The following is a 17,488-nucleotide window of genomic DNA, read 5'->3' as shown; positions in this document are numbered from 1 at the left end:
GGGCGACCAGGACGGCAGAGGAGAGCAGTTAGGGACAACCAGGCTGGCAGGGGAGGGCAATTAGGGGCGAACAGGCCAGCAGGGAAGGGCAGTTAGGGGCGACCAGGGATCGGGCCTAAACCGGCAGTCAGACATTCCCCAAGGGGTCCCAAAATGGAGAGGGTGCAGACCCGACTAAAGGACCCCCCCCCGTACAAATTTCGTGCACTGGGCCTCTAGTTAACTATAAAAAGGGACGATTTTTGCTGTGCACAGTGTAGTTTAAAGCCATCAGCCCACTAGGTCCTGACCTTACTTGAGACAAGGAGTCAGGCCTCTTCCTGGTCATTTTGCTGAAGACCTGGATGAAAGCAGACCCTAGATTTTGCTCAAAAGGGGATTCCAGATTCTGGGGGTCCTGAGAGGAGTATTGTGACTGGCTCTCTGGTGTTCACAGATTATTGCACTAAGAAGTTTGCTTCTTTTGTCCCAGGGTTGTGAATCGTTCCTGTGAACATTGGTTTAACTTTATTATGCACCATCACAACCTATCAGTTTGTAATAACACAAGTTTTATAGATTCTATATATCAGACACCGTTGAATATAAAAATGTAATGATTTGAGCACATGTGAATTAATTTTTTCTAACTATTAGATTAAAAATGCACTGGGCTAAGCAAAAATTAGGCCAGATTTTTACAGGCGAGTATTCATTTTAATGAATGAGCACTGCTTATTATTCAGGAGTAAGTGATAGTGCACACTTTCAACTAACCTAATGAAGTTGCTTATACCTACTGTATTTAGTATTACTGATCCCCTGTAATGACACTTTCTTTGTAGCAACCATTAAAATAATTGCTTCATACCCTTCTAGAAGTCTGGGAATGGAATAGCAAGCCCAATTCTGATTTGAACAGCATAATATGCTTGCCCGCCTCCAAATCTGCCCGGCCTTCAGCCTGCCAAACTACCTCAAGCCCAGCATTGCTAGTAGAACTCTAACTTGCAAACAGATAAGCTGGGCAAGTTGTTGACACACTGAGTGACCCAATAGGATTCCACCTCTAAATCTCAGCTACCTTAACTAAGAAATAGACATGATAATATGATAATCCCTACCCTGTACAATTTAAGGGGTCGTTAACAAGGAGAAAGTGAAATTGATGGGGAAAATAAGACATTTGGGGGGGGGGGGGTAGCAATCTGAATCTGTGCCAGTAACCTGATGTACATTCTTGACAGCCTATACTTAAGTCACTGCCCCTTTCTCCACAATCTAGTCTGGCCCGGACCTGTTTTTCTGATTGCTCCCGATTTACAAAGGGCCATAAACAAAGAATGTAACAGTTTAGCTCCAGGGGAGGTCACTGGCACCACCCAGACCAGGCATTTAGATGCAACCTAACTTCCCCATTCTAACTGACTCAGGAGGGGCTGTGGAAGCCACCACTAAAGCCTGGTAGTTAGGAAACATAGGAAACAAGGAAACCGAAGGTATAAAGAGAAAGCTTCCTCCATATTGGCTGACTCAGGATTTGGAGAACTGACCCCCTGAGTCACTGCACTAGTACATGTGAGACATCTGAAAATAAATGGGTTTACCTTGGACCTCCAAGTGCTCCTGTGTATTTTTCGGTCGCCTGGTAAATTCTGTAACAAAATCATGGATAAACACACAGGAATCTTTGTTGGGCACTTGCTTACGTATTAAATTTTGTAATTCTCTGTCTACATCATCTCATTTCCATCCTCAAAATGACCCCATGGGGTAAATAGCATTATTAGACTATTGTATATGAGCCATGTTTTACAGAGGAATAAATTCATCCTTAAAGAAGTGCACTACCTTGCCTGAGGTTCACACAGCGAGCCAACAGTACAGCTCCAGAACCAGAATTCAATTCTCAGCTCAAAGGTCACCTTCTCAGAGAGCCTTCCTGACTCCTGTAATCCCGGGTAGTTAGCACCCTGCACAAGTCATTCTCTGTCATATCACCCATCATTCCATTTTATTTACTTCATAGCACTCACCATCATCTAAAACTCATGAGTATATGCAGAGCCCATGGACACAGACAATAGAGTGGTGAAGGCCTGGGAGGGGCAGGTGAGGGATGGAGGGCATCAGGGGAAAAACAAAAAACACAAACAAAGGGGGCATCTGTAATACTTTCAACAATAAAGATAAATTTTAAAAAATAAAACTCATATTCATTTGTTTTCTTCTTTGTCTCTCTTCCCCCAATGGAATGTAAGCTCAATGAGTAGGGACCTTGCCTGTCTTGTGTACCAATATGAAGAGGGCCTGGCCCCCAACAGGATGAAATATTTGTTCAAGGAATTGATATTTGCCTGGACATGAAGTTGCATGGTAGCCTGGAAAATTCTCGTGAACTGCAAAGTGTTGCCATCATTACCTGAGCCTGCTTTGTTAATTACAGTAGCTGGGCCTTGGAAAACCCAGAGAGTGTTTTAATTACTGAAAGGGGGTTGAATGTCCTACTTCAGTAGAATTTTTCAGTCAAGGGCAAGAGGGCTCCGAAGAGAAGTGGTGAAAATAAATATTTGACTATAATTCAATTTTACCTCAGAAGGCCCTCTATTTTGTGAGAAACATGATTATGGGACAAATCATAACCTCTCTGAACCTCAGAAATTGCTTAATTAGGGGAAAAATACCTGCCCTGCCAAAGTTCACAGAATCAATGCGAAGATCAAATGAGATAATGCATACGAAAGTGCTTTGTAAAATTTAAAGTCCTGTGATACAAGGTAAGGTGGTATTCTGATGTTAATTTGATCTACTTACGTTTCCATTTCAAATGGCTAACGTACAATTTATTTCCTGGAAAGTTTTTCCATAATAATGTAATTATGGAAACTTTCCAAATGGCATTGGCTTGTTACATCAGACTTGAAACTTCAGTCTTTGCAAAGTTTCTTAACTGCGGTGGTTTTTGTGTAGGGAACCTAAAAAAACTGCAGGGTGGATATCTAGGTAGAAGGCAGACTTTTCATTGTACACTGTTTTGTACAGTTAGACTTTTGTTTTTTTTAATTAGCCATTTAGAAAATATCTTAAAGGAAACAAATGAAACAAAGAAGGAATGCAATTACATGTGAGTGTGATCATAGTTATCTAAGCCAAGATGCTCTCGACTTAAGGGAGGTACCGATTCCTACTCTGTGTTCTTGTCTAATTGCATGTTCCATACTCATTGTTGCCCTGGTGGTTATAGCAGATTTTATACGGCAGCTGCTTAGCTCAGGACTTTCCCTTCTCTGAAAAGGACCCTGGATATAAAGTAGAAATTCCTATCTCCTTCTTTCCAAAGTTGGATGTTTTAAGGATAAATGTTAAATTTGGCCTCGCCAGTGTGGCTCAGTGATTTAGTGTTGACCTATGAGTTCACAGTTCGAGTCTCAGTCAGGACACATGACCTGGTTATGGGCTCCATCCCCAGTGTAGGGCGTGCAGAAGGCAGCCAATTGATGATTCTCTCTCATCACTGATGTTCCTCTCTCTTCCTTCCTCTCCCTTCCTCTCTGAAATCAATAAAAAATATATTTATTAAATGTGAAAATTGAGGACTGTTCTAGAAGGAGGATTTATGAAATGTACCTGACATTTCCCTCCAGCTACCTTGGTTCCTGGCTTCCTTGAGTTGGTTCTTCAATAATTTCAAGAAACATTCTAGTGACATTTCCATAAACACACCACTTCACAGCCGACTATGTAAGGTAGATTCAGGTAAATGGGAGTGAGACCAGGTATATTTTTTTAAATTTCCCAGGCGATCCCAATGTTAAAATTAAATACAAAATAACGACCAGACTTGAGAATTCCCTGAGCATACAAAACCATCTAAGTCACGTCAGCAAAACTAAATCTATCTTATTTCATAAACATAAGCGAAACTTCACTTAGGTTATTTCTCATAGTGCCTCTGACAATCACTAAAGAAATGTAAGTCATCTTCCTAAAACTGGTATGAGATAATCACTTTTACCCAATCCCCTGCTGCCTGGAAACCTCCACTGTAATATCCAATCATTGTAAAGAATAAATAGCTTCCTTCCTCATTTTCACTTTATAAGCCATCTTATAATTTCATGCCCCCGAGCTTCATATCATTGTGAATTTGAAAGCTCCCAATTCACGAACTGTTCTTCTATGTACAATAAACTCTTATTAAACATTATTTATTGATCTGGTGGTTTTAATTTAGCTATTCCTGTATTTTTTTTAAAAAATGATTGTATTTTGTAAAATATATTTTTATGATTTCAGAGAGGAAGGGAAAGGGGATGGAGCCTGCAACCCAGGCATGTGCCCTGACCAGAAATCCAACCATGATCTCATGGTTCATAGGTTGACACTCAACCACTGAGCCACGCCAGCCGGGCTATTTCTGGCTTTTGATACCGATATGACCCAAGGCTGTGAGCAGCTACCTTACTCCAATGCTAGGCAAACTTTAATGTGCAGATGACTCACCTGAGGATCTTGGTAAACTGCACCTTCTGATTCAGGGTTCCATGGTGGAGCCCAACATGCTTCATTTCCAATAATTTCCCAGAATTTGTCAAGGTCAATGGTCTAGGGGTGACATTTGAGTTGCAAAGCTGTGTGTGGCTTCTGTTGCCTGAAACCAAAAGGACCTTAATATAGCACCTTTTCTCAGGTTGCAGCTTCATCCTGTAAGGCCTTCCCACTTTTACAGCTATTCAGATCCCACCCATATTCAGGGGCCTTGCTGAAGTTTTCCTTAAATCATTACAACCCCCTCTTTCCTTGGTGATGGCCCATGGCTCAAACAGCCTCCGTTACATAATATGACATGCAGTTGTCTTGGATATAGTCCACTTACAAATATTGGCCCATATACAGTTATTTCCTGTGTAAATCTCATCTCTCCCCCAAGGAGTGTGTGTTTATGGTCCTTGAGATTTACACACACACACCCCCCACACACACACACACACGTACACATTCATGTACATATATATGTCTATATTACATATAATATATCATATATCTTCAACCCACCATGACTTCCATTTCAATAGTGCGAACCTGCCAGGTATTTAATTAATACATATTGAATTGAAGGCTTATGAATAAAGAAAGTGTAACTGTCACCATTACTTGGCCAAAAAATAAAGAAATAAATAAAGAATACAAGAGATCATAAGCAGAATGGAAAAATGACCTAACATGGTGTGCAGCCCTGAGCCCCAGAGGATAGATACATTTACACAGTGAGGACAATGGTTCATTGCCTAGGAAATAAAGTTGGGTCTGGCCAAATATATGTTCAGGTCACACGTGTAGAGCCCCAATGCTTCGCATAGCCCAGAGGTCTTTTTTTTAATCCTCACCCAAGGATATGTTTTTTGTTGATTCTAAAGAGAGAGGAAGGGAGAGAGGGAGAAAGAGAGAGAAAGAAAGAGAAGGAGGGAAGGAGAGGGGGGGAGAGAGAGAGAGAGCAAAACATCGATGTGAAAAATATCGATCGGTTTGCCTCCCATACATGCCCTGCAATCTGGGTATGTGCCCTGACCATGCGAGATTGAACCTGTTACCCTTCAGTGCCTGGGACGACACTCTAACCAAATGAGCCACACAAGCCAGGGCTAGCCCAGATGTCTTTTGACAGAAGCAATGAACCAGACAATCTACTGCACTCAGTTGTTCACTTCAAACCAAAGGACGAGTAGGATGAGAAGAAGGGAACTATCACAAAGTGCTAGAGTTGAAAGCTATCTCAACATCAATTTTTAATACTTTATTATTTTTCTATTTTTAAAAAATAATTTCTTATTTTTTCTATTAGTTTACTAGTACATTCACTATTATTTTGTATTAGTTTCAGCTGTTCAATATAGTGGTTAAACAATCATATACTTTACGAAGTGTTCCCCCTGATATTTGCAGTACCCACCTGACACCATACATAATTATTACAATATTATTGACAGTATTTCCTATGCTGTGCTTTACATCTCCGTAACTATTCTGTAACTAGCCATTTAAATTCTTAATCCCTTCACTTGTTCACCCAGCCCACCAACTCACCTCCCCTCTGCCAACTATCAGTCTATTCAGAGGTCATCTTTTATCCAAACTTCTTATTTCAAGGATGAGGAAGCTGCAACTTAACAAATCTTGACCTAGAACTCAGCTCTCCAATTTGCAGGACAATGCCGTTCCTGGGCATTTATCAATCTGGTAAGAATTCTTAATCTATATAGGACCCCCCAGGCTCAGAGTCCCTCCTTTGTGGCCTTTGTCAGGGCTGGGAAAGGCTGGCATCTTGTGAAAGAGCCACGAAATGGCAGAGGCAGCCAGGCCTTGGGTGTGCAGAGCAGAGTGCAGCACAAATGAATGTGGTCAACCGCCTACCGCCCTCCTGCCCTTGACTCCAGTTCTCTTTGGTCTCAGTGGAGCGCCATGACGTGGACAGCATTCAATTCCTCGTAACTCCTTTGCTAAGCTCTCTTTTGATATGAGTAGATTACAGATTTTCTCAATGATGACAGATTGGATCAATGAAAAATAAAACAAGCCAATTCCTCTTGAATGGTGAGGCCCTCGTTCCAGGGTCCTCAAGTCTCTTCGCAGCTTAAAGTGGTTCTAACTAAAATGGATCTGGAATCCTGAGGCTTCGTCAGGACTCAAAGCAGTTTCAGAACTGGTTCCACTTTCTTGTGGAGCAGGTAAACGAAGCCCTTCCAGAAAGTCTTTGTTGTTAACAGGGGGGGACACATACCACTTTCTAAGGATGGATTCATTCCTGCCTGTGGGGTAGAAATAATACCTGACGATTAAGAGATGGCCATCTTGCATTCTGTTTTCACAGGACAAAATAAAAGAGAAATTGAACAGAAGGACTCACAGAGAAATAAAATTTTGATTTTTCAAATAGCCATGAGTCAAATGATGAGGCCAACAGACTCTGTCTTCCTACCCTTTAATCTGTCTCTCTCATTTTTAAGGCATGTTGTGTTTTGCCTTTAACCCCCAATAAATAGCACCCATGCTTATTGACACAACGATTTTTGTGGAAAAACAAGAGTCATTGGGGTAAGCTAGCTTGATAGGAGTGGCAGCTGATTCAATTTCCCTAAAATTGGCACTCTCTCTCTTTCTTTAAAAACAAACAGGGGAAAAGATTCTGAATGAGTTAGTGTACACAGTTTTGCTATAGTGTCGCATCACTTGAAAAAGATGGCACTCAGGTTTTAAACCCTGGGGAATCTTATACTCTGTCTTTATATATGGTTTTTTAAATTGATTTCTTTTAGAGAGAGAGAGAGGAAGGGAAAGAGAGAAAGAAACATCGATGTGAGAAACACAGACCAGTTGCCTCTTATATGTGCCCCAACCAGGGATTGAACCCATAACCTAGATATGTGCCCTAAGAACTGAACCCACAACCTTTTGGTGTACAGGATGATGCTTCAACCAACCAAGCCACCTGGCCAGGGCATACTCTGTCTTTATAAAACAAAGCAAACAAAACCCCTTGCTGTCCTCTGCAATGGTTATTTATGCAGTAAACACACCGTTGGCACAGTGGGGCTCTTTAGAGAATAAACTCACTGGGTCATCTCCGTTCTGAAGCCACCTTGATTTAGTGCTGCATAGGGAAGTAATTAGATGAATTTGAAATCCTAGTCTTAGGGGAGAAAATTAGGGCAGAATGTATTCCAAGAAGGGATCGCAGGCAGCTTCAGCTACCACTATTATACGGAAAAGAATCTAAAAATAAAAGTGGAGAGAAGGCTGTAGAGTACTTTGTACTCAGTAGCTCACAGCCTGCCTTGTCAGTCTAGTGTTTCTGCTGGCAAACTCGAGGAATTCTCTACCTTCAGATCAGAAAGTGCTTTGTAAAAAGCCTAATGCTACGTTTCCATAGCTGAGAGAGGTTGTAAACTTGGCGTTACATACGAGCCACGGGGTTTAAATCTTTTTTTCTGGCCTCCAGTGTCACCTATGCTCACACTCCTAACTCAAGTTTGGAATGTGTAAATGGCAGGAGAACAGCATTTCCACTGGAAAGGTCACTTTCACAAATAAGCAAAACTCAAAATGTATGGACATAGTAACCATATAGTGATTAAGAATTCAGATTCTGTAACCCAGTAGACCCGAGTTCACATCCCCTGTCTACTGTGTGCTGCTTGGAGTTGGCTTCCAGTTCAGTTCATGTCTAAGCCCCATGGAAAGCAGGGGCTGGGCTACAAGAAAAAAAACTGCCTTTGTGCTGAAAACGCTAAGGCGATTGGCACAGCGCCTGCAGGTCCCCCATCAGCAGGTGGGAGTCAGCAGCAGAGAAGCAGGTGATTGCTCTGAAGTGGCCTCACCTGTGCTTGCAGTTCCGGCGGCTGGGGAGACTCCAACTGGAGAAACGGGTCTTGACAGCTCTCTCTCCTCTTCAAGGGCAGGGGCTGCGTCTAATTACCTTTTGTAGCCGTGGAGGTGCCTTACTACCGGTCTGGCTCATGGTGGGCACTCAGCAAGTGAATGAATGGAGCATAGCGTGCAAGGCAGAGAGCCAGGATACCCCAGGAAAGAGATGCGGGCTGTTACCGATGTTTTCCAGACAACAACTGAGGGGTGTGGGGCAGAGTGATGGTGGGGAAATACTCTGGGAGGTCAAAACAGGACAAACCTGGAGATGAAAATGCAGTGGCATGCCTGGCCAGTGGGGCTCCGTTGGTTAAGCATCTTCCCGTGGACTGATTGAGAGGTGGCCGGTTGGATTCCCAGTAGGGGGTGTGCACGAGGCAGCCAATCAATGTTTCTCTCTCCATCTCCCTTCCTTGAAATGTATGGACATAGTAACAGTATAGTGATTATATCTCGCTCGCTCTCTCTCATCAGTAAAAACACATCTTTTTTAAATGTAATGGCACAATGCCACTGACTACTCACTAAGGCATAAACTCATGACGCCAGTAAAGTGGATCTGGATTTAATGCTCATGGGACAAAGTTCAATGTGTTGCATGGAACGTGAGGGAAAGACATGGGCCTTGCTGGGAGCCACTATCACCTTGGGGTGTGTTTTCCTATCTGCCCCCCTCTCCCCTTCCCGTGCCTCTTCTTCAAGCCTTCGGAAGGCACTTCTGTCTGCCCTGCTTCCTGGCAGTGGGGAGAATAGCTTGGTGACTGACCTGCGGATGTCTCCCTGATCTGGAGTCTCTGGACTCCTCTGAGGAGGATAATTGTCTTTCCAAGGGCAGGCGCTGGGCAACCTTGGCATGCCAGGATAGGATCAGCAAGCACAGCCATTAAGGATGGGGCTGTGCAGGAAAAGCAGGGTTTCTTTAATGGTTTTGTGCACCTGCTAGCAACTGCTTATTCACCTGCTCATTGGTGTGTTGGCTGGATTTTTTTTTAAATGAGACTTTCACTAGGTGCTTTTGGCAAACGATGTACATAAGCTGTTTATTCTCTGCCTCCCATGGACCCTCAGGCTTCCCTCAAATTATCCAGGCCTTTGCTGTTTCCTTCCTTATTTCTTGCCACCTGGTGCCCTATCACGCCAATTTTTGACTGAAATGGTTTTTATCTGCTAAATCGTGCCTGGCAGACTTACCTCTCCCAGCACAGCCATGCTCTAGTCTAGAGACAGTGCCATGACCATTTGGGCAACGGACTGTAGGGCCACAGCCCTGGGCCTGAGGGCCCTGCACAGCCACTGTGCAATGCAGCCTGAATGCTGCAGGGCATGCTGGGACAGCCTTTAGCATTCACAGCCCTGCCCAGTGGGCCCCTCATCTGTATCTCCCACATCCCACATGCGGACACCGTAGTGTAGAGGTTAGGACACAGATTCTTATGTCTGACTCTTTGACTCAAATTCTAATTCTGTCCCTCATCACCTCTGAGACCTTGGGCTAGTCCACTGGTCGGCAAACTCATTAGTCAACAGAGCCAAATATCAACAGTACAACGATTGAAATTTCTTTTGAGAGCCACATTTTTTAAACTTAAACTATATAGGTAGGTACATTGTTATTAACTTAATTAGGGTACTCCTAAGGCTTAGGAAGAGCCACACTCAAGGGGCCAAAGAGCTGCTTGTGGCTCGCGAGCCGCAGTTTGCCGACCATGGGGCTAGCCGGCCGTGGGCAAACTACGGCCCGCGGGCCGGATCCGGCCCGTTTGAAATGAATAAAACTAAAAAAAAAAAAAAAGACCGTACCCTTTTATGTAATGATGTTTACTTTGAATTTATATTAGTTCACACAAACACTCCATCCATGCTTTTGTTCCGGCCTCCGGGCCAGTTTAAGAACCCATTGTGGCCCTCGAGTCAAAAAGTTTGCCCACCCCTGCCCTCAGCCAAAGTTCCCCTTGTCGCCAGCATGGGGGAAAATAAGAGTGTCTAGCACCTCCACTGCTGCGGGGATGAAATTAGATAATGCATGTAAAGCACTTGGCATGGCGGCTGGCAAACAAGAAGTGCTCTACAAATGTTAACTCTCGTTTTAAAATGCACAGAAGTGTTTTTAGATCTTTCGGGATTTCATTTCTGTTGCTTCAACTCTGGGCTTCCCCATTTGGTTTTCTTGGCACAGGTTCCTGGCGGATAGGGCATTTCAGACAGAGGTTTGGGAGAAGTGAGACAAAGCTACAAGAGCTTACTTTGAGGCCTAAAATAAAATTAAAAAAAAAAAACACAAGCTTGAGGCAGAACATTGGGGGATTAGGCTGCTTACAAGCTGGGAAATGATGGTCTCGGGGCTCTGCCAGCATCTCCTGGAGTCTGAGTGCTCTGCTCTGCCTGAGGCCTCCCCTGGCTGTTCAAGCATCTGCTTAGACTGTATTTGTTTGTCTAACTGCCAGATCCTGGGGCACTCGGATGCTTATGTTCATCTTGAAGCTGTTTTAGTATTTACTAGCTTAAAAAAATCACAGGAATTTAAATACGAAAACCAACAGTAAAACAAGGGTAATGATCCAAAATAAGGCATGCAAAATCAGGAAGTATCAAACTTATAACTGTGTGCCCAAACAAATATTTAGAAGTTAAGGTAGCAATAGAAAATTCTACAGAATGAGTCGATTAACTTCGCCACGGGCAGCAAATTGTAATTTTTGACACGTCTCTAGCATCGTTTTATGAGCAATATCAATACTGTGCTTTTAAATGCAAAGTTTTGTGGAGAATGGGCAAATGTAGAACTACTTCCTTTCTTGGGAGTGAATCAGAAGTTCCATTGGGCCATTGTTTCTGAAAAAAAAAATTAAGAATGGCCCTAGCTGGTTTGGCTCAGTGGATAGAGCGTCAGCCTATGGACCGCGAAGCGTCCCGGGTTTGATTCCAGTCAAGGGCACATGCCTGGGTTGCGGGCTAGATCCCCAGTGTGGGGTGTGCAGGAGGCAGCTGACCGGTGATTCTCTCTCATTGTGGATGTTCTATCGCTCTCTCCCTCTCCCTTCCTCTCTGAAATCAATAAAGATATATTTTAAAAAAAATTAAGAATGGATGTTACACCCTGGCCAGTGTGGTTGGGCATTGTCCCATGCACCAAGGGGTGGCTGGTTCAATTCCTGGTCATGCTAGGGTTTTGGGCTCAATCCCCTGTGAGGGGCATATGAGGACAACAATCTAACCAACTGGCTCAGTGGTTGAGCATCTGGCTCCCAGCCAGAGCCAAAAAAGCGATGTTTTAAACATCTCCCAGTCCACACCTCTGTATTTTATAGACAAAGAAATGCAGTAAAGACAGGGCAGTGATGTGCTCAAGGTCACAGAGCTGGTGCACAAGAGGGCCCGGAGTAGGATCCAGGTGCCCTACCTCCACCCCATTCATCCTAAAATGTGAGATGCGATAGCCTCACCAGCCCAGACTCCTGCTTAGATCAGATCCAAACAAAGCGTGACTTAATGGTTTTGATGAGCTTTAGAGAGTACTGAGCACACTGCAGTGTGGAAATGAATTCTATGGTATTTTGATCAAGTTGCCACTTTTGTTTTTCCACTAAGGATTTGCCTCTGGAAACCTCTCAAGAAGTTAACATTCTCTGCAGTTGTAATTTGTGTATGCATAAACAGGCAGTGCAATTCAATAGAGGAGTGAAATATGTGATTAAGAGATATCTTGAAATCAATTGGAAATTGTCTTAGCTTAGCATAAAGAAGGGTGTTTTTGGTTGTTGGAGAGAGAGGCTTGTTTTCCTTAAGTCTTCTGATGCCTTATTAATTACGATAAGGACGGATAAAAATATTTTCCTCATAGGAATGGCACAGTCTTAGAAAATTTCAGCTTGCTCAACACTTGAGGATTTTAAGAATAGTACATACAATATTGAGATTCATTATTTTCTTCTCCTCATAACCTTGATATAAAGTCCAAGTCCGGTAATGACTATGTCACTGTGGTATTGCTAGAGTATTATTCTAGAAAAATCTCACAAACGAGATGCCTTGAGAAAGAAAGCAAAGAATAGACGGTAGGCCCTTAGGAAATCAGATATTTCCTAAGCCAATCAGGAGAGAGCAGTGGTTCTCAAACTTTAGCCTGGGCTAAAACACAGATTGTTGGGTCCCTCTCCCAGAGATTCTGACCTAACAAGATTCTATGTGATGTTGATGACACCACACTGTGAGAATCCCTAGTGTAGGTAATTTTTTTTTAAGTAGTTCCCCTTTACAGAGTCCCTAGAGCAGTGGTTCTCAACCTTCTGGCCCTTTAAATACAGCTCCTCATGTTGTGACCTAACCATAAAATTATTTTCGTTGCTACTTCATAACTGTAATGTAAATATCTGATATGCAGGATGGTCTTAGGTGACCCCTGTGAAAGGGTCATTCGACCCCCAAAGGGGTCGCGACCCACAGGTTGAGAACTGCTGCCCTAGAGAATCACACACTGTCTTTCCTTGTGTATAAAACACAGACGTTTGGACTGGGTATTCTTTAAAACATATTGCTTTTTCGAAGTTCTTAGGTGGCCTGATGTCAAGATTGAAAGTGTTAGTCAAAACTGAGCTCTCTTTCCTGTAAATGGAGCTAATGCAAACACATGGCCAGGAGCCAAAGGAATGAGATCCCAGGGTGCGGTGAGTCCAGGCCCGTGACCTAGACCACAAACTCAAGCAGTAGGTTACAAGCAGGGACCACACTTTGAGAACAACTGTATAGACCAGTGATGGCGAACCTTTTGAGCTCGGCGTGTCAGCATTTTGAAAAACCCTAACTTAACTCTGGTGCTGTGTCACATATAGAAAATTTTTGATATTTGCAACCATAGTAAAACAAACACTTATATTTTTGATATTTATTTTATATATTTAAATGCCATTTAACAAAGAAAAATCAACCAAAAAAATGAGTTCACATGTCACCTCTGACACGCGTGTCATAGGTTCACCATCACTGGTATAGACACACAGAGGCAAAGAGCTCCTTAGGGAGACCCTAGCCTAGCATAGGACATGGGTAAGGAAACAGATGGTTATAATACAGTGTGATAAGGTGATACATTGGGTATACAGTGGGGCCTTGACTTACGAGTGTCCCGACTAACGAGTTTTTCGAGATATGAGCCATCTCTCGGCCGATTTTTTGCTTTGAGTTGCGAGCTAAAATTCGGGTTATGAGCCAGCTTCAGATACCCCACTGCTAGTTGGCGCAGCGAACGTCACAGTGAACGCCACAACATCAGCCCAGCATCATGTGTCTCACTCGTTCACTTTAAGATTTGACATACGAGTAATTCGAGTTACGATCTCCGTCGTGGAACGAATTAAACTCGTAAGTCAAGGCCCCACTGTATAGCCTTTAGGCATGGATGATACTAAGATAGCATGAAAAAATAGCTACTGTTTTGAGTGTATTTTTAATATATCACAGAATATGCCCTCTAAACCATGTTAAGTATTGTACATGGAAAAACTCATTTGATCTTCACAACAATCCTGAGCTAGGGTAGGCATTACTATCACCATTTTAGAGATGAAGAAACTGAGGCTTAGAGAGGTTAAGTAACTCGTTCAAGGTCATGCAATTAGTAAGGAACAGAGATAGGTTTAGAATTCAATTCCAGTCCCGTGCTCTTAGTGGCCACATTCTCAGAAGAAGACTATGATCAATTATTTTGCATTGGAAGAGGGGAAGAGAGAGAAAGAGAAGAAGCAAATGGAGAGGGGAGAGGGGGAGGGAGAGGAAAGGAGAAAGGGAGGGAGGGGTGATCAGGGAAGGGTTTCTAAAGATGACATCTGAGCTAGGTATTGATGAAAAATGAAATATAGGAAACATTATATTTAATACATTATACACAACGTTAGAGAGGAGAGGGGACATTCTAGATATGGGCTGTGATCACTGGGAAAATACTCTGTGTTTGGGGTTAGCAGGTGGAGAAGATAAGGGTGGAGATAATGAGGAAGAATAACCAAAGACACACACACACACACACACACACACACACACACACATATATGCATATATATGTATATATATATATGTATATATATATATATTAGAGACAAAGGGAGAGGGTGAATCATTGATCAGCTGCCTCCTGCACACCCCACACTGGGGATAGAGCCTGAAACCTGGGCATGTGCCCTAGGAATTGAACCATGACCTCCTGGTTTATAGGTCGATGCTCAACCACTGAGCCACACTGGCCGGGCCTAAACAAAGACATGTTTAAAGGGCCAGTACAGCCTGGCAAGGCAAAGGGTTCCTTGGTGCCAAAGAGAATAGCACCAAAGTACCTGCGGCTGGGTTAGGCATTACTGAGATGGAATCTCTGGAGTCAGACAGACTGAATCAATTTGCATCTCTGCCACTTACAAGGGGGCCTTGGCCAATTTCCCTAACCCCTTTGGCTGTTCGTTCTTCATCTGTGATCAGGTCCTTATCACAATACCTTCTTCAGAGAGTTGTGGCAGTGCTTCAGTGAGGCAATACATATGAAATCTCTGAAGTGCCTGGCATACCACAATTGCTTAATACATTGTAGTTGCAACTTTACAAAGCAATTGTTCCTAACTTACCATAGACCCAGCATCATTCTAATGCAGTGGTTTGCAAAGTGTGGTTCCCTAGAGCAGTGGCATCAGAATTTTATGGGACCTAGTTAGAAATGCACAGTCTTGTGCCCCAGCCCAGACCTACTGAGTCAGAAACTCAAGGGCTGGGAGCCAGCACTGTTTCAGCAATCCCACCCCCACCCCCACCCCCAGCCCTCTCAGGTGACTGTGATGCACGCAAAAGTTTGAGAACCACTTTTATAAGCATTTCACATGAATTGGCTTCATGTATTTCTCATATCAACCCAATGAGTTAGGTACTATCATCTCTATTTTATAGAAGAAGAAACTGAGGCACAGAAAGTTAGAGGAACTGTCTGAGGTCATACAGCTAGTAAAGGAGTGAAAACAGGATTTTGAACCCATTTTAAAAATATCAAAATTATCTAAGGACTTGCCTTTGTCTCTTTTCACTTCCTTTCCCTTGCTGATCATATCATAGGCTATTCCCATCTAGCCTCATGCCTTTAGCATCCTGCATTTAAAAAAATCACCACCTAGTGCTTTATCTACAGACTTTTGGACCCATGGCTCTCAACAACCACAATGCTTTGCATGGGGCTGGTCAGAGATGAAAGGGCAGGTATTGTACAGGCCATACCACATGGATGGTTGATTCTCCATGTATCACTTGCTGAAGTAGAGAAGTCTGATATAAAAAACACTATTGTCTGCAGTGTCAACTTAGATGTCAAAGGACAGTGACTATTTGGGGAACCATTAGACAAATTATTTTGACCTACTCTAATAATTTAAATAACTTTCATTTTATTTTTGCAAATAAAAAATGAATTTCATGACTTGATCACACCACTAAACCATCTTTGGGCAGAAAGTACAATCCCAAGTGACCTTAGGTGATCATACTTTTTTATCAATATGCTCTCAATTACCAAGCATATAAAGGTCTGAATAGCATGAACTGGTCAGCTTGAAATGGTAATGGTAACTGTTCTCCTTTCCTTAGCTAGCATACCTTCCTTCTTTATTTCTTAGCTATTTGATGGCTTCTTTTCAGGACTGGCGAATATGTCATTAAAAAACACAGAGTAAGCACTTTGAGCCAGGCCCAGGATTCTGAAAATGTTGACCCCTACTAAAAGCTAGTTCCTCCTGAAAAAAAGTATAGCAAATACTTTACTAACTTTGACTCCTAAATATTCAGATGGTAATCATGCCAGGTCTCTATACCAAGGGACAAGGAACAACCTAATGACCTTCAGAAAGTGGATATTTCCTCAAAGTGTCTTGTTAATTATGACCTTTGTGGAGAGAAATTTAAAATCTAGACATGTGTAGTAAGATATCTGATATTGTCATAGGAGGCAACAGAACTGCAAAGGAAGGTGGGAATTATGGTTATAAGAAAAGAGTTTCCAAAGAGTCACATTCTAAAATTTATTTTTACCTTAAATAGATATTTCAAATATTCTGTTGCCTCATGACAGATTTTTAGAGAGAAGTGTGGTAGTCATTAGTTCTTATCACAAATAATTATTTTATTACAGTGAAATCCATGTAACATCAGATTAATCATTTTGAAGTGAATAATTCAGTGGCATTTAGTACTTTAGACATTTCATGTATTTATTGGCCTTTTTAATACATTATACACAGTATATCCTCTTTGGAGAAAAGTTTATTCAAGTCTTATGCCCATATTTTAATAGGTTTGTCTTTTGTGTTGTTAAGTTTTAATAATTATTTATATATTCTGGATACTAGACTCTTATCCAATATATGACCTGCAAATAGTTCTTATTCTATAGGTTGTCTTTTAGTCATAAAAACTTTTATTCTTCTCCTTTTCAATGATCTTATAGGACTATATTTGTCATCACTCCGCAGTTGTGAGAAAGAGTGATATGCATCACTTCTACATGGAATCTCACAGTGGTTCTCAACCTGGGCTGCACATTAGAATCACCTGGGAATCTTTTTTAAATCCTGATTTCTGGGCCTCATCCTCCGGAAATTCTGTTTGTTACTAATGTTGTGGCCCCATCCCATAACAAAGAAACAGAATTTCCGGAGGAGGAGGCCCAGAAATCAGGATTTTAAAAAGATTCCCAGGTGATTCTAATGTGCAGCCAAGGATGAGAACCACTGCTCTAGGAGCTAGTGTGCTATTTGACCCAGGTAATCCCAAGTAAATTTCCAGTCATTGGTAACACTACATCATGGCTTCTCTGTGAACTTGAGCCCTGGAATGAGGATGACATGAAAGAGTTCACCAGTTGACCTTAGATGAACATGTACCATAAGCAAAAAATAAACTTTGGTTTTTTTAAGTCATAAAGGTTTGGAGTTTTGTTGTTGTTGTTGGTACTAAGTATAACAGCCTTTCTTGACTAATTCAAAGGGTCAAAATAAGTCATTAACTATCTTATCATGGGTATGGCAGTTATTACAATGCACAGTGCTCCTTACAAATGCAAGCCTGG

This window comes from Myotis lucifugus, unplaced genomic scaffold, assembly GCF_000147115.1.
Source record: "Myotis lucifugus unplaced genomic scaffold, Myoluc2.0 scaffold_13, whole genome shotgun sequence".
Lineage (NCBI taxonomy): Eukaryota > Metazoa > Chordata > Mammalia > Chiroptera > Vespertilionidae > Myotis > Myotis lucifugus.
The sequence above is the reverse complement of the archived record's forward strand: the minus strand, read 5'-3'. Positions refer to the sequence as shown.